Source organism: Musca autumnalis, unplaced genomic scaffold, assembly GCF_047663935.1.
Source record: "Musca autumnalis isolate F117 unplaced genomic scaffold, ASM4766393v1 scaffold_2, whole genome shotgun sequence".
NCBI lineage: Eukaryota > Metazoa > Arthropoda > Insecta > Diptera > Muscidae > Musca > Musca autumnalis.
In genome coordinates, this window is record NW_027411755.1 from 111,890,311 (window position 1) to 111,910,273 (window position 19,963).

Sequence of the window (19,963 nt, forward strand, 5' to 3'; positions counted from 1 at the left end):
TCGTGAAAGATCCGATCTTTTCATCAGCATTTGAACCCATTCGAAGGAAGTCGTGAAAGATCCGATCGTTTCATCAGCATTTGAACCAATTCAAAGGAAGTCGTGATAGATCCGATCTTTTCCTTAGCATTTGAACCCATTCCATCGATCCAATAGAGATGAATTTTGTGTTTTTATTTTTACACATGTAGATATTCTTTTATTTATCTAAATATGTACGTTTAAAGCAATGTAAGATTTATTATGCTAGGAAGTCCCAATCATTGAGCTAAAAGTAGAGTCGGACTGCGCTCTTTGGTATTAGTCGTGTTCCTTTACGTGCCTGAGGTTACCAGTTTTTACCCGCAAAGTGTTTCCTTACTTTTAAAAGCATAAATTGTATGCTATGAGAGCATTTCACCACTTTTACCATTTTTGCAACAATTACCATTTTTAAAAGTAAAGGAACAGACCAATTATAAAAGTTTCCTTGCCTGCACTAGAGAACCCCGCTCAAAAAGTCGATTTGTAGATCCCTACAAAACAACAAACATTTCCAAAACGTTGTAAAATAAAATTCACGAAATATTAATCTACAGTTGGAGTCAATGTCGAAATCTACACTGCACTGATGGGAAGTAAAATCCTTTTGTAAGGTGAATCAAAACCTGTTGCGGAGGAAGTAAACTCTGTTGCGTGCATCGGCGGTGTTTAGACTGCAACAGCTGGGACGGCCGGAAGTCAAGTTTCTCACTTAAATTTACAACCTGTCGCTTGCCAAACACATCGTTCCCGAAGTCTGGAAAATAGGCCAGCTACTGAAGCCCGAAAAGGATGCCAGCAAAGGTGAATCTTACAAACCGATTTCGCTTTTGTCGCCCGTAGCAAGGACCCTTGTGGCTATAGTTCTTCCATCCAGTTGCCGATCAATAGCATAGGATCCGTAAGCAGCACAACAACTGCGCTGAAGGCCATCTCCATATTAGCAGAGGACTCACTCAGAGCAAGCCGTGCTCATAATCTAGAAAGAGAAGTCTAACGTTACAAGAGAGAACCTCTAGATCAACAAGCCTTTCAACCAGGTTTAAGTAGCATTCACACGAATGCAGTCGCAGATGCAGTAAACAGTTGTCGTGTGAATGCGGTCCTTGGAGAACATCTACCATCTATCGCAGCTGAGAAGCGCCAGCTGTCAGGACAAACCAGATTAGTTTTGGGTCAATACGCTCGGGATGGTGCAGACGTCAAAATTCCTATAGGGCAAGTACTGATGACACCGTGGAAAACATCTGCCCAGCATACAGCACAGGCACCCACGACACACTGCTCCTTTTCAATTGCCCTACCAATCCTGCTAAGAAACTTAAGTTTGCAGCTTTGTGGTTACAAACCATTAGATTAAGCAGAAAAATGAGAATAGAAACATATTAACTACTGTTACAACAACGAGAAGAAACTGCAATTATAGATGTAAACTTTATGATGATTAATAAATTATAGTTATTTCATTAATTCCTTTGAATTAATAAAATAAAAAGATGAAAATCATTTTTCAATACAGCATTTTCCATTTTCCAAACAAGACGTGAAAATTACATGCCAAAGGGTTGGTGAAAATTACATACCAAAGATTAGTGAAAATGCTATTCTTGGGAATTGGTTAAGATGGCATGCCAAAGGATTGGTATAGATGACATGCCAAAGAATTGTTGAAGATGCCATTCCATCGAGTTAGTAAAGATGACATGCTTAGGATCTGAAAATGAATTTCATCTTTTGGGGGTCACGCTCTTGTAAAAAGAATGAGTGAAGATGCTGAAAAAATGACATTCCATTTCACTTGCACCCATTCTTGAATAGCATCTTTGGCATCGAACATTTTGCTGGGGTTTTGCACACGAACGCTGGAAGACGACGGCGAGTGATCACAAACACCTGTTGGTACTGGACTATTTAGTTTCACAAATTTTGAATATGTAACGGAATTTAGTTCAGATCTGTATATAGCTTCCATATATTTTCGGTCGCATAAATGTATTCGATGCCAAACAAGATATGTATGTCCAATGTCGATTAAATTTTTAATATATGACGAAATTTGGTCTAGAAATAAATGTGCCAAATTATATCGAAATTGTTTGTTCAGATTTAGATATATGTAGCTATACCCAGCAAAATTTTATGGAAGTGGTTCCATGAGATGCCATGATTTCACTGGATCTTTTGCATTGGTTCAAATGAAGTCGTGAAAGATCCGATCTTTTCATCAGCATTTGAACCCATTCGAAGGAAGTCGTGAAAGATCCGATCGTGTCATGAGCATTTGAACCAATTCAAAGGAAGTCGTGATAGATCCGATATTTTACTTAGCATTTGAACCCATTCCATCGATCCAATAGATATGGATTTTGTGTTTTTATTTTTACACATGTATATATTCTTTTATTTATCTAAATATGTACGTTTAAAGCAATGTAAGATTTATTATGCTCGGAAGTCCCAATCATTGAGCTAAAAGTAGAGTCGGACTGCACTCTTTGGTATTAGTCGTGTTCCTTTACGTACCTGAGGTTACCAGTTTTTACCCGCAAAGTGTTTCCTTACTTTTAAAAGCATACAATTTATATGAGAGCAGATAACCACTTTTACCATTTTTGCAAAAATTACCATTTTTAAAAGTAAAGAAACAGACCAATTATAAAAGTTTCCTTGCCTGCTCTAGAGAACCCTGCTCAACAAGTCGATTTGTAGATCCCCACAAAACAACAAACGTTTCCAAAACGTTGTAAAATAAAATTCACGAAATAGTAATCTGCAGTTGGAGTCAATGTCGAAATCTGCATTGCACTGATGGGAAGTAAAATCCTTTTGTAAGATGAATCAAAACCCGTTGCGGAGGAAGTAAACTCTGTTGCGTGCAGCGACGGTGTTTAGACTGCAACAGCTGGGACGGCCGGAAGTCAAGTTTCTCACTTAAATTTACAACCTGTCGCTTGCCAAACACATCGTTCCCGAAGTCTGGAAAATAGACCAGCTACTGAAGCCCGAAAATGATGCCAGCAAAGGTGAACCTTACAGACCGATTTCGCTTTTGTCGCCCGTAGCAAGGACCCTTGTGGCTATAGTTCTTCCAGCATCAGAAATAACTTTCCAGTTGCCGATCATTAGCTTAGGATCCGTAAGCAGCACAACAACTGCGCTGAAGGCCATCTCCATCTCCATATTAGCAGAGGACTCATTCAGAGCAAGCCGTGCTCATAATCTAGAAAGAGAAGTCTAACGTTACAAGAGAGAACCTCTAGATCAACAAGCCTTTCAACCAGGTTTAAGTAGCATTCACACGAATGCAGTCGCAGATGCAGTAAACAGTTATCGTGTGAATGCGGTCCTTGGAGAAAATCCACCATCTATCGCAGCTGAGAAGCGCTAGCTGTCAGGACAAACCAGAGTAGTTTTGGGTCAATACGCTCGGGATGGTGCAGCCGTCAAAATTCCTATAGGGCAAGTACTGATGACACCGTGGAAAACTTCTGCCCAGCATACAGCACAGGCCCCCACGACACACTGCTTCTTTTCAATTGCCCTACCAATCCTGCTAAGAAACTTAAGTTTGCAGCTTTGTGGTTACAAACCATATAAACAGCGAAATAGCCACATTCTTACGACTGATAGACCTAGAAGCAGATTAAGCAGAAAAATGAGAATACAAACATATTAACTACTGTTACAACAACGAGAACAAACTGCAATTATAGATGTAAACTTTATGATGATAAATAAATTATAGTTATTTCATTAATTCCTTTGAATTAATAAAATAAAAAAAAATGAAAATCATTTTTCAATACAGCATTTTCCATTTTCCGAACAAGACGTGAAAATTACATGCCAAAGGGTTGGTGAAAATGACATGCCAAAGATTATTGAAAATGCTATTCTTGGGAATTGGTTAAGATGACATGCCAAAGGATTGGTATAGATGCCATGCCAAAGAATTGTTGGAGATGCAATTCCATCGAGTTAGTAAAGATGACATGCTTAGGATCTGAAAATGAATTGCATCTTTTGGGGGTCACGCTCTTTTAAAAAGAATGAGTGAAGATGCTGAAAAAATGACATTCCATTTCACTTGCACCCATTCTTGAATAGCATCTTTGGCATCGAACATTTTGCTGGGTATATATTTATTTAGAATTATGATGCAAAGATGCAAAGTAGGTTGGCGTAGGTGGCCAAATAACGGAGATATAGCAATAGTCGGTAAAACATTCCATTTTTCAATTTTTTGTTCGAAATCGCGCTACAGGTCGCAATTTTGATCGCCCATTTTGGGAGTTAATGGGGGTCCCACAGAGGAAGAAGCCTATTGATTTTGATTATGGTCGGATATTATTCAGGGGGTCGGAATTGGCAAAAACTTATTTGGAGAAAAGGTCAACGTTTTATTTCAAAGCCAATAGCTCTGTTTCTTTAAGAGGTATATCAAAAGCAAAATCTGGCAAGGAAAGTAGAAAATATCACCTTTACAACGATGTCGTAGGTGGTCAAACAGCAGAGATATCGCAATAGTCGGTATGCAACCCATTTTCCAATTTTTTTTTGTAATCGCGGTACAGGTCGCAATTTTGATCGGATCGTCAGGAATTTTTTGGGAGTTGATGCGGGCCTCACAGCGGAAGAAGCCTATTAAGTTTGGTGATGGTCGGATAGTATTCAGGAGTCGGATTAAGCAAAAAGCTTATGTGGAGAAAAGTCGACGTTTTTTCTTATGCGAATATCTCCGCTTCTAGTAGGAGTATTCCAAAAGGAAAGCCCGCCAATGGAAGAAGAAGCCTATTGATTTTGGTGATAGTCGGATAATATTTAGGGGTCGGAATGGGGAAAATCTCATGTGGAGACAAATTCAAAATTTTATTCTTTGTGAATATATCGATTTCTAGTAGGGGTATTTCAACGGCAAAGCCTGTCAATGGAAGAAGAAAATATTACCTGTACATTGGTGTAAAGTAGGTTGGCGAAGGGAGATCAAGGGATGGTCACGAAATTTTGGTTGCTTATGGGGGTCCCAGATAAAAAGAGACATATTATGTTTGGTGGCAGTCGGATTATATTTCCTAAAAGAAATGTTTACCAGTGAAAAGCTTATGCACAGGGGTAGCAAAGACATAGAACATAAATACTAGAAAATATGCATAATGATTTTTTGAAGCATCAGCAAAAAGTGTTGATCAATCGGCGTACTGTGTGATAAAGCTATGTACATGTATGTATATACATATATCACATGAATTTTTGGGGAACATCCACACCGGATATTTTGAAGAGTAACTCGTCACCTTATTTTTAAAATCAATGATATTGTTGTGGATACATTCATATATGATAGATGACATTTTAGGTATACGTTTTGATGAAAAAAACGTATTACATATTCACAGTTTTCATACTGGTTAACTCTAAAATATTGTTTTATTCGAATAACAAAACCGAGTTTTAGAAAATTCAATCGGAACAAGTTTAATGATGTGTGCTGTGCCATTGGGTACAGCAAGTGAGCGTTAAGCGACATCGCATCTCTGCTGTTGCTGTTCTGCAGTAACATAGCGTTGACTTCCATTTTTTCTTTCTGCAAACAGAATAATCGAATTTTCTTTTGGTCTTTACTGTATGTATGTATATCTAGATCAAGGTCTCATAATGATTTGTTGTTTAATTTGTATGCTAATGATAATTGGTTTTAATTAAGTTGAGATCCTGACCGAGATCATAATTTTCAATTTAATTGAAAAGATGCTTTGATAGTGCATTGCACACATTCTGCAGATATTATTCATTTGTTTAATTTTACATACATATTTTTCGCTGAAGTTCATACGACAACTGAAATTAACGGTCGATATATTTGAATGTGAATAAATTCGGTAACAATTGGATAACGATTTTCTTTCTAAATGTTTGTTATACGCCAAGGTTATTACGGAAAGATAAATTGGCCACACCCACGTTTTTAAATATATTACATCTACAAAACTACTGAACCGATTTTCATGAAATGTACAGGGAAAGTGCGCCATATATTTTGTTGAATTTCAGAGGGGCAGGGTACCACCTCCCTTTTGCAGACAATATTAAAAGTTGCCACATCATTAAAGTAGAAAATTATTTTGATGAATTTTGGAGAGAGAATTTTGAGGGTTTGCCGTGGGTACCTTTCCCTCGTCCTTTTTTAAACGCTATACAAACGCATTTTACATTTAACATGATTTATAAAACATGCATCTTTTAAGTTGTCAATTCCATACAATATCTGTCAAATAAATGACATGAACTACCAAAACATCTGTTTTAAGTGCAAGTGTAAAATGCGTTTATGCAAAACTTATGACCACATCGATTTGAGCATTAATTTTGGGAGACAATGGGGTTGGGCTACCACCCTAGGTACTTATTTGGTGTCAAAATACCCTACCACTTTCGAAACTACAGAACCCTCTTTTCATAAAATTTTCAGAAAATCTTCTGAAATGTCCTGTGGTGAAATAGGCTATATATTTGTTGATGAATTTCGGAGGGTCCTATTCCTTTATGATCGCCATGCTTGCTAAACATATGAACGCATCGGTTTGCAAATTAATTTGTGAGACAACGGTGGTTGTGCCCTCTGATCAATTGTTTTTAGTTGGGACCCAAAGTCCCGACCAAGCCACTTTTTTTACCCTCCACCTTAACATTATTGATCAGCATCAAATTCTAATTCATTATAACCAAGTCCGTCTGTCCGTCTGTTGAAATCAAGATACAGATATAGGAATATTTAAGATAGAGCTTTATAATCATAATATATGAATGAGCTAAGCTATTATAAGAGCTACAGTGAGTGTCAAAAATATTCGGTTTTCAATTTCACCAATAATAACACCTCAGTATTTTAGAAACCCATGTCCAATATCCAAAAAACCAAATACTTAAAAAAATGTTGGTCCTGTGGCAATTAAAAAATGTATGTAACATGGATCCATGGCAACCCTATAAGCTAGAATAACAAAGAAAACGTTGTTTTCCATGCGTCAAAAATATTCGGTTTTTGTAACTTTTGTTAAATATTTTGCCAAAAAACAGGTCATTATCGAAGTTTTTCTGCAATATTAGTATACATTTTAATAATTATGTACAGAATCATTGTTCCTATGCTCAAAAATATTATATTTTATAGCAAATTATTAAAATTTAGCGCCAAAGACCTCTTGGCAAATTTTATCTTGTTTTTAGAACTTTTTTGACAATATGTCACAGTTAATATATAGTCAAAACAATGAATATGTTAATAATATTTTTGGGCGTATCAATTATCAAATAATTCACAACTACAGTGAATGTTATGAAATTCAGTGATATCACTTCGGTAAGACCAAAAGAAAGAAAATACAATCGGAAAACCTTAGAAATATCATAACATCATAACATTTTCAAATATCTTGTTATAGTTTTCAAAAATAAGCAAAAATCCATTGTCTACTTACAAAGATGTAAATATACTAAGATGGGAAAAGTCAATTGTTAACATTTGTCAATAGATGGAGTTAAGCTCTGTTGTTACGATATCATAACAACATTCTGTTAAGTAGTTAACAATTTCAGGCGTTTTCAACCGCTTGGTTCATATTCAGTGAACTAGAAACTGCTATGGAATACAATCTTAAGTCCAACTTTTTGCTTTCCTACAATTCGTATAAGCCGAAATGCGATTTAATGGAGTTTTTAACATTAACATACCCCTGTTGTTGATAAAATGTTTACATACTTTGTTTCATAAACATATTTCCATTATGCACCTTTTCCAGTCTTTACAATTCTATGTCTTTGCTACTTATCACAAAGAATTTCTGAAGGCCGAGAACTAATGCTAGTTAGTCTATCCATCAAGAAATTCTAGCACCTAATCGCGGTTATGTAAATGACAAATTCTGTCGCCAAATCCCGCATCTGTCAAAAAAAACCCTTAGGCAAAATGTGCCTCATCGGAATAAAGGTTTTAGGGCCAAAGTGTGTTTGGAACAAATCTGTTTCAGAAAACTTGGAGTCGACTTAGCTATGTCCGTTCGTCTGGGTAGCTGCCAGGAGAGCACGATAATTCATTCTCAAACAGATCAACCGATTCGGTCCAAAATTTGGCCATCGTGATATTTTGTCCAAATTTTGATCAACTTCGAATATGGGCCATAACGATCTACTCTTTCGGCAAGCTTCCGCAGAGTATTTCAAAAATTTTCAGCGAAGTGCAGTTTAAGACATCTCTGGATAAGCTGTGTAAGCTTAAGACCTCAATGGTCATGGCTTCTTTATGCTAATAATTTAGTTATAAGTAAAAATATGAAATAAATAAATTAATAAATAAAAAGAACTCTCTGGAAACGCTTTGCTGTTTTGCAACAAGTGTTTTCGGGGCCCCTATTACTACAGTACACGTTTTTCAGAGGCAAGTCTATACTTTCAGAGAAAATGGCACGAAAGCGGTAAAGATCATGTGTAGTAGCTAGTGCGCACGACAACTTTTGAACCGGATACTGCGTTGGTCCAAACTTTGTTTATCGCAATATTTCAGCGAGCCTCAAATTTCAAGAATTTTAGCTAAAGTGGTATGCGCGAGTTTTCTTGAACGTAGACACAGATTTGGTCCAAACTTTGGGTTTAGTAATATTTTTCCAAATTTAGTTTTTGCTCGAAAATTGTCCTCACAAACCTTCAAAATAGTTGTTTAGGGTATATTTGAGGATCTTTAAAATTTTTACTGAAGGTATTCCTTGTGTTTAGAGCGGTATTATGTTTTTCGTGTGTAAGTCCATATTTCCTGACATAAGGATCCAAAAGGTGAAAATTATACTGTGGCGAACTGAAATGACTGGTGGGCGCAATATCTTTTAAAAGGAATGACATCCAAAATAAGATCATCTCCCAAAATGAACTATGTCGGCCCGGTCCATTTCTCCATATCTCGTCCGCAACATTGTGATCAATGATACAAATCCATATTTTGTTTGCAAGTTCATACGTCCGAAAATGGCTTAAAAAATGCAAAAAAAACTCTTATTGTTCTCATGCAATTTTAATAGGAAAGAAGTGCTTTTTTGATGTTTTCAAAATTATTTTTTTATTTTCCGTGGATATTTCAAAAGTGAGTTCCGTACATTTCCGTGTTAAGATGTATATGATCTAAATGTTTGGGGTCTCCTCTGTTCGCAAAGCCATAAAACAGTTGCGGAAACGTGCGGTCTTCCGAGAAATTCAATTTTTTGTCAAATGACTTCGGAAATTTAATTTAATTGCATTTTCCAAAGTGGAAGGTAAACGCGACAATGAACGCCATTGTTGACTGTGTTTTGAAGAAATGGACTCACTAATTCTAACAAATAATGATTTCTGTTAAATTAAGAATCCTCTCGCAATTTTTCATAGTTTTGAATTGTAAATGTTGGTGATTTATATATAGTGCAACATTTTTGGATGCTGTGGTACAAGTACCAACATACGTTTAAAATTGTAATGCAGTTCCAACCTGAACTTCTGAGAGACATTATTAATAAAATTAATGGTGCAGACCTGATAAATAGACCAATAAACATTATAGATACAAATGAAAACAAAAAATTATTGATATTCGACTCCTTAATGGATGTGTAGGGTTGTGGGGCTTCAACCAGAAGTGGACCTATGTTGACAGATTTTATGTGAGGAGGATGTTTATTTGCTAATATCTTAAAATTTACATTTGTATCAAAATCGGTAGCAATTTTTGTCTTCAGCATTTAAAATACCTAACATGAAGGCACCCGTCATATAAGGGCTATACCAAAAACGCGTATCTACGATGCTAATATTTCGCACAGTGGCCAAAATACAACCAAATACATTGGAAAATGTGTCTGTAACATTTAAAATGGGTCCCATCCACCGGTACCGTTCAATATGGGCTATACCTAAACGCGAACCTATATTGAAAATATTTTGTACATAAGTTTTCTATCCGCTGAAAACTGAATATACCAATTTGCAGCAAAATCGATTGAAAAATGAATGTAAAACGTAAAAACGGCAGCCGGCGTTACATAAACGCTAGGGGAAACCGCGGGCCTATGTGGCCCAATTTGAGCCCCACACTAACCACTAATATAAGAGACATTTTTGCAAAATTTTAGGAATCTACACCCTTTCCTTTAAAAGTTATTGGTAAAGTTCCGCTAAAGTGCTCGTATTTCGCACTGTGAGATGCCGGCAACCTTGACACTCAGTTGTCGGAGACCCAGGTTCGAATCCCAGCCTGGCTCATGCTGAAATTATTTTTTATTTTTGCCTTATTAAGGCGAAGGTCATTTATAGTGATATTAAATTAATTCTCTTTCGAGTTGAGCTGCTAGGCCTTTAGAGATACATTGAAAAATTAGGAGTCTACCGAAGTCCCACGCATTCATCCATTACGCTACGTTTCACGGGTGGTTAAGCCGATCTTCAGGCGTATTGAATGTTGTTTTTGTGGCAGACGAAGGTTGCCGGCGTCTTAGCGTTCTGAGCCACCATCAACTTGTCAAAACTTTAGTAGACAATAATTGATGATCAAAAATCTTCTGATATAGGAGAGCAATTACTAATGACGTAGGAATAAAACTTACCATAGTATTTGTGAACATTGAAAAATGGGATTACCAAGCAGGACTATAGGAAAAGTTTGGAGTTTCAATTAACTGACATAATTTCGCATATGCATTTATCTAATGAAGTGCGATATACAGTCGAAATCGCTTATAACGTCATATCGGTTATAACGGCGATATCCTAAAGTCCCAAATCTCTGGGGCCCTTTATAGCCCTATCGCTTATAACGACATATCGGTTATAGCGACAAATTCCGTCGGTCCCTTGACCGACGTTATAAGCGATTTCGACTGTATATGTATACTAGTTCCCAAGCTTTGCCTTCGTCTGCCACAAAAACAAAATTCAATACGCCTGAAGATCGGCTTAACCACCTGTGAAACGTAGCGTAATGGTTGAATGCGTGGGACTTCGGTAGAATCCTAATTTTTCAATGTATATAATAGGTCTAATAAGATCAACTCGAAAGAGAATTAATTTAATATCACTATATATGACCTTCGCCTTAATAAGGCAAAAATAAAAAAGATTTTTTGGCAAACGTTTGGCGTGCGTTATGGTCAATGACACACTCAGGCACACACACACATGTGATTGCTTAACAACCCTATAAGTTAGCATCAGCATACCACAGTGAATTTTATCAACCATCAAACGTTTTTGATTTATTCACATGTGTTTAGTACTATTCCGTTTTCTATCTGCTCTTGTGGAGTTGAGTACTTTTCGCTTTTCGTTTTGTTCGCACTGACGAATGTAAACAAAACGAAACTAAACAGCGAGCTCGGCCAACATTTGTTTTGTTCCTATGGAAAATACGAAACGATTGGAAATGTTATTTAAAGTATTTTTACGTACGCTGATTAAAAGTGATCATTATATTTAACTTAACTCTAAACATTTTCATTTTTAAAGCCTCAGAATTTGTTTAATCTCCTTTCAATATCCAACCTTTAGAAAATATAGAAAATTCACAAATTAATATTGTATTAGTAATAAAGTAATTTATGAAATGCAAGCTCCTAAACTATATCAATGTATAGTTCTAACGAAGTCTTCCTCTTCTTGGATGTATGGTTATTGCCGTCTCATTCCTACGCACCAACAGTGAACCTAATATCAAATTTCAGAACAGACTGACATGCTATTAAGGAATATTTATAGCTTATCTATCGATGTGTTACAAACGGTAATGGTAATGACGTTCAATGTATGGACCAGATCGGTTACCAGCAAAAAAAGTCCTCCCAAAATCATGGGTTTCGTAAGGGATTTTTGGCAGCCGTAACTACTCTGAAACCACCTTTCTTCCCCATTATTTTTACAAGGGCATGTCGCACTCAGTTTGTAGTTATTTTAAGACCACTAGAATAACTAGTTATTCTGTGGTCACTAGAAGTTGAAAAGGAAGGTGAAAAAAATTCTATTTTTAGACAAAAAATTCTATTTTTTGATGTAGAGAATTTGTTTTTAATTTCATCACACATCTTACTTTTATTTTACTTTATTTTATTTCGCTGTCTGCCCGAATTGAACCCACGAACCCTCTGATTTCTAGCCAAAGACACTATGCCACGCACAGAACTTAAATGTGCAGCGCACATGTGCACCACGAACTGTTATTTTTTAATTAAAAAAAAAACTCGCGTGCCGACGGTGAGCGTTGAACACACAAGCCTAGGATTTATAGTCGGACACACACTCACTGTGCCACCGTCGTCATTACTTAGTGAGGAGTAAAGTAAGTAGGTTTACCTTGTAAATTTTTTAAGAAGTAACCCATTACTTTTCAGATTACTTGTAATGCGAAAAGAAGCTTGTTTACATTACTTTGTAAAGGGTTACGTAATGACTACCGGATCCAAATTTTTGCTGGGTTGCTTAGTTCGAGAGTTAAGGGGTCGATTATGGATAGCAACCCAACTCCAGTTGCGTTGTCGACAACAAAATTAATAAAATAAATGTACATTTCCTTATTGATATACGCACTTTTTTACAATTAAATTAATAGCTAAAGCTTCGAAACACTGGTATTGAATTAATTTGACATAAGTTTCTGTCATTTCACTTGTTTCAATTGTATGATTTTCTCTTCTGGCAACGTAACTACAGTTGAGTTGCTATCCATAATCGACCCCTAAGGCATGTTTACACTTCCGTCTGAATTGGCCTAGGTTGCTCAAACGGAATACTCGCCACATTGCCAGTTTTGCCGAAGAAACAGGCAACATTTGCTTGAAAGTGCTTTTTCCATGAAAAGCTTTGTTGTTGTTTCGGGCTCATATCCATAAATCCGTAATTCATCACCTACGAGTATGTCGTCGGCTTATAAACGTCTCCTGTAGTACCGCAATCGTATTTATTCAAAATTTCTTTGCACCAATCGACACGAGTCTTTGTCAAACTGTGCTGGATCCAACGAGAATATTGGAATTGACAGTTAAAATAAACTAGATTTCGTAAGCGTTAACATGCCTTTATCGTACGCACTATTTTATCCAACAATTTTGAGCTTTTGTGGCGGAGGTACCGAAGGATTGGATCGATAAGGCTAATCTTCGAACATACATTATTATGATGTACAAAATTTGAACCCAATAGGGTACAACGTTCGATATTGTCGAACAAACAGACGGACATGTTTAATCGACTCCAAATTGCCTCATAAGGATTTCGTCCAAACATCTTTGGTGCCACAATGTTGCTGCGTAGACATACATAGGACCAGGAACGAATATCCATGATATGTATAGTGGAATGAACTTCAATGTACTGTAAGGGCAAGTCATGCGGTTGCGTTCTGTTTTGTAGTTATTCGTTTGTATCTTTTTATACTGGCCTTCTAAGCCGAAGTGTTTCCGTTCCACCTGGTCGGTGTTAAATTCATGGTCATTTGCCGTGAGTTCCTCCGCACTTTTAGTCCACATTTGCCTTTTAGTGCTTAAATGTCCCACTTTGCCCACCAGGGGACGAAGTTCTTTAACTTTTCTAGGAGCACTTTTATTGATGAATCCAATTACAAAGTTTTCTTCTTGGAACCACATGGGCTGAAATCGAGAAATGAATCCTCACTTTCTGCATCCGCGCTGTCTACTGATGGGACATTCGGAGTTCAACCAACTTCATCAAATTCATCGATTCCAGGCACTTGCGATATGGCAGCCATTCTATACTCCGGATCTGTGAAGAATATTACATGGGTGAATGTTGCAAAAAAAAGACTAGTTTTTGGGGTCGAAAACGGCAAAGTGCGAAAATGGCTTTAAATAACTATTTTTCGTTTGATACTGTTGTATAAGACTGTTTTATGCATTAATTAGCGGGGGGCATGTATATTTATGGATTTTAAGAAATTTTTCAAAGCACGGGAATGGCGGTAGTCGCACGGGAATGATATTTAAATATTAAATTTTGTAAGATTCATTTGTCCTTTCATTGTTTTAATTAACTACAGCCTTGACTTTGAAATTGGTCTATTTGGATATAGCTCCCAAATACAATTTAACATATTCACAGTGGTGTAGGGTATCATATAGTGGGGCCCGGTCGACACGATCCTTTCCTTATTGACTATTTATTTTTCCTCTGCATTTCTACTTTTTCTTTATGGTTCCATGTTGTATTTGATGGTTTGTTTAAAAATCCTATGATAGGTTTATTTAATAATTATAATAGATTGAATAATCTCGAATTTACATTAATTATACGCACGGTAATGATGGAAACGTGAGTTTTCTTGGATTTAAATGTGCAAATATAAACACTGAACACTTCAACAGCTCTAACACAACTGACTACATTTTTCACTTCTGTCGATTATCATTAAAACTAACGGGAATTGTCGTTACTTTGACAGATTACTTATAAACAAAAAAACCAGTTTAAAGCATTATTGTCTTAATAAAAACATTAACGCACGGGAATGACGAAAAAATTGGGACACGACTAAAATGTCTCAAAAACATAATTTAAAAAATAAAATTATATTTATGAAATCAAAATTGACTTGGTTTATTCTTCTAGAATAACTCGGCGTACTTCATTTATATAATATACAGTCAACCATAAAAGACTACATACACCCTATTAATCGCGGGTTTTAAGGGTAAGGCAGCATTTTTATGAAAATCCAAGTACATAGTTATATTTCATATCCTTAATAAACAATATTACACGCAGAAAAATATATGTTAGAAAAATATGTTTGGATCCAAACAAATATTTGTTTGGGACTGATTGCAAACACATATATGTTTGGATCCAAACATAATTTGTTTGTGTCCAAACAAATATATGTTTGTAACATTTTGTAACATATCTCAATTTAATATGTTTGGGTACCAACATATTTTTTATGTTAGAACACATTTTTTATGGGTGGAGAGAATTTTTGTCAAAGAGAGTAAGAACAGGGCTCTCGCAGCTGCCTTAATAACAAACCACACACACACAACAACTACCGCTGTCGCAACAATTGTTGTTAGCTAACTGACAAACCGACAAACCAAACAACTACAGTGCGTTTGGTGTCGAAAAAACAAAGTTCGTATATTCAAATACTTCGCAACTACAAATTTGTAATTTCTTTAATATAAAGGCAACATCTAATATCTAAAACTGGCGGTGTACATATAATTCATATTGTTCTGCAATGACTACAAGACGATAACAACTACAGTGAAAATCTTTAGAAAAAATGGTAAGTTACAATATTGCAAAATAAAAGAATAAAAGTATCAGGACACAGATCAGATCAAAAGGCACATAACAAACCCCTGGATCAAAAAACAGCTTTGGCAGCACACTGTGCCGTAACAAACCACACACCCGACTTCAATAACATTAAAATATTAACTCAAGAGACTAATTATCATAAACGTTATACTCTTGAGATGTTACACATCATAAACACTCCGAATGATATACGACTAAACTATAAAACAGATACAGACAATTGTGCTCAAATGTATAGGCACACAATCAACAAATACAGATATGACAAACGTCAGTTGAAGAAAGTACTTGGAACAGATAAACCAGAACTCTCTTTCAAGTAATTTTGTTGTCAATAAGTTTTTAAATAATCTCTGTTAACACAATTATTATTTGTAGTTCCCTGAAGATGATTGGAGACTCCAATCGAAATATTGGAAAATAAAGAAATTATATAAAAATCAACACCCGATTTTTATTTTCAAAAAGCCTGTAGCCGAACAATACCAATAATAATGAATTAATAAATAAATAAAAAATAAATCTCTCCGAAAAACCAGTTTTTTTGCTTTATGAAAGACGTTATGTTTGGGACTGCTTGCAAACAAATATATGTTTGCTGCAAAATATGTTTGGGACATATGTTAGAGAGGCCATTTTTTTCTGTGTGTAGATACCACAAAAATATATACCATAATACGAATAACGGTAAATTCTATAAAAATTAAAAAAAAAAAACAAGTAAAAAGTCGTTAAGTTCGGCCAGGCCGAACTTTTTATACCCTCCACCATAAAATAGTCTTAATTAAAATGAAATAATTAGGGTCCTTTCACAATTTTGGGTGGAACAACTTTTCGACAATGGATAGATTCCTACTGCCTCCCAATATTGCTTAAATTACACTGTGAACACAAATGTTGGGGCAGAGATAAAAACCCCGAAGGACAGATGCGCCGTGAGTCGAACTTCCGCGTTAAGGCGTGAAGAAGTTTTTGCAAGAGACCCTGTAAGCCATCATGAATTAGCATTATATCATTGTTTGTTGTTTTTGTAGAGCACTTAAGCAACAGTGAAAAAAGATATAACGCTAATTCCTGATGGCCCACAGGGTCTCTAACAAAAATTTCATCACGCCATAACGCGGAAGTTCGACTCACGGTGCATCTGTCCTTCGGGGTTTATAATATACTCACCAAGGCCTTTCTTCCCCAAGAGGAATTTTCCGTGCCTCAGACTTTCACCTCAATTTTGTTGCACAGTGTTATCTAATCTAATCTAAAAAATGGGTTCAGCTAGGTGAAAGGGGCTATATCAAAGAGTCAACCGATCTTTAAATTTTTTGCGGGAAAAGTTTTATAGCTACAGGGAACTTCAAGAGTCAAATTGAGGGTAGTTTCATCAAAACAATGTAGACCCTCAAAAATGGACCCATGTTGACAAATTTTAGTGAAGAAATTTCGTGACCACTGAAAATTCCCGAAAATCGGCAGGTCCGGTTTATGGGGGGTATACCAAAACATGGACCTACATATGTATATTGACGATTATTTTTGAATAGACAAAATTGTAGCTAAAATTCTCAAAATACCGATCATTGCAGCTAGTTCGGTTAAAAATTGCAGCTAAAATTCTCAAAATACCGAAAATCGGGAGGTACCGTTATATGGGGGCTCGGTTAAAAATTGTAACTAAAATGCTCAAAATACCGAAAATCGGGAGGTACGGTTATAAGGGGGCAATACCAAAACATGGACCTATGTTGACGATGTTTGGTGGAGATATTTCATGACCACTGAGAACCTCAAATGTCAAATTACAGCTTTTTCGGTTAAAAACTGTAGCTAAAATTCTCAAAATACCGAAAATCGGGAGGTACTGATACATGGGTGCTATACCAAAACATGGACCTATGTTGACGATGTTTGGTGGAGATGTTTTATGACCACTGAGAACTTCAAATGTCAAATTACAGCTATTTCGGTTAAAAACTGTAGCTAAAATTCTCAAAATACCGAAAATCGGGAGGTACCGCTATATGGGGGCTATACCAAAACATGGACCTATGTTGACGATGTTTCCTGGAGATGTTTCATGACCACTGAGAACCTCAAATGTCACATTACAGCTAGTTCGGTTAAAAATTGTAACTAAAATACTCAAAATACCGAAAATCGGGAGGTACGGTTATAAGGGGGCCATACCAAAACATGGACCTATGTTGACGATGTTTGGTAGAGATGTTTCATGGCCACTGAGAACCTCAAATGTCAACTTGCAGATAGTTCGGTTACAAATTGTGGCTATAATTCTCAAAATACCGAAAATCGGGAGGTACCGTTATATGGGGGCTATACCAAAACATGGACCTATGTTGACGATGTGTGGTGGAGATATTTCATGACCACTGAGAACCTCAAATGGCAAATTACAGCTAGCTCGGTTAAAAATTGTAGCTAAAATTCTCAAAATACCGAAAATCGGGAGGTACCGATATATGGGGGCTATACCAAAACATGGACCTATGCCCATATCCTTTGGGATATAAGTTTGTTGATCACTATGAACCCTAAGTGCCAATTATAGCTAGTTCGGTCTGCAAATGTGGCGAATAACATCAAAATACCTCAAATCCGGAGGTACCGTTATATGGGGGCTATACCAAAGAGTGGACCGATATAGCCCATCTTCGAACTTGACCTGCCTATGGAAAAAAGACCCTCGGGTGCAAAATTTCAGCACTCTGTCTCGATTATTGCGGACGCTAGAGTGATTACAACAGACGGACAGACAGACGGACATGGCTAGATCGTCTTAGAATTTTATCCTGATCAAGAATATATATACTTTATAGGGTCGCAAATGATTAGTTCGATGTGTTACAAACGGAATGACAAACTTAATATACCCTCCATACTATGGTGGAGGGTATAAAAATAATAGGTATAAAGTGTACATACACCCAATGAAATATGGATATTACCGTAAAATTTATGGAATAAGCAATACAAATTTTACATTTTCTTGCTTTAGCGAATGCCTCTGGTTGTTCATGATATATTTTAGGTAAAATAGGAACATATTTGTGGATTAATTGCCGTTATTTCAGGTCAGATTTCGCGTATAGCTCGTTAAAGCGGACCCTTGCAGATTTCTTTGAGTTTTTCAGTCTGGTAGTTTATGAAACCCCAGAAAATGCAGTGGGACTAATAATTTTGAGATCCTAGAGTGTTTTGAACTTGTTTTTGTGGATAATATGTACAGTGAATCACAGTCAAAAGTATCCACTTCACTTTCTTTCATTTAACCCTTTCCGTGTCAAAAATAATTTTTGCCCATGTATGTAAAAACAGTGCTAAATGTCGAATATATTCGACAAATGGACTGGGAGGGTTAAACTGCGATTTCTAAGAGTTAATTAATGATAGCGATTTCATTCTTTTTTATATTGTTATATGTATTAGTGTCTTATAGCCCGTTTCCACGGTACGTCGTTCGTTCTCTATTCGTTGTTCAACCCATAACTACAAATAAATTACTTATTTCCCCACACAAAATTCTATGAACGAACGACAATTTTTCTACGTTGTTCGATTAGAAATACTCTCTGAGCGACGAATAAGTATGTCCCATCCCTAACAAATGAGAGAATTTATCGAAAAAATTAATTATGACATGTCTAAATTCAAAATTGAAAATTTTGTTGAAAACACACAATTTTTTAGAAAAAAGGAAAAAGATGAATAAAAATTAATGAACTAAACATTTTATATAGATGCAGAAGGAAGACGGTTGTGTTTCCTTCTTCATTTCACACACATTTCTTGTCCGTTAGTTCAAAATCGGGTAAAAATCAGAAACAAAAAGGAAACAAATAACTGAAAGTCTGTATACACAAACATTGTTTTGACATGTCTCTCTCTCTTTAATTTTGAAAATAGAAACATATAAAAATATATTGAAAATACAAAATTATACAGAATTTATGGAAAAAATTAATGAAGTGTGTGTAGTTAAATATAAAAGATACATTTGAACGAAAGTCCATTGCTTTTCCTATTCATTTAATGTATATTTTATTGTTTTCGGTTCAAATTTTCGTGAAAACAAGGAAACAAAAATGAAGGAAATTTTGTTTATGTTTTTGTTAATTACGAATGGTGTCGTGGAAACGGGTTAATTCGTGTACGTCGTTCGACAGGCGAACAACGTAATTGAAACGCTCGTGTGAACATGACATTAACTTAAATATAGGGGGTTATCATGAACGGCAATTCCCCGTGAATTTTTTCACATTCTCCCTTAAGTTACAACGGCGGAAAGACGAAATTCACGGGGAAATTTCATTCATGATAACCCCCATAATAAAATAAACGAAATTCAGGTGAGTTTAGATAAAAAATAAAAATTGTTAAACAACATCGATTTCTACCTCACAGTGAAAAGTATCTACTCTAAAGCTGAAAACACATACAACGTTTGAGTGAAGTTTTGTGTCGTTTTGACCGTTTTTTCACTGTTGGGCATGATGCCGAAAAATTCAAATTCATTTGAAATATATGCCGACAAACAGATAAACGCTGGACTTTGGTATCGTCGTCGCCCTGTTGTTGTTGTTGTTGTTTT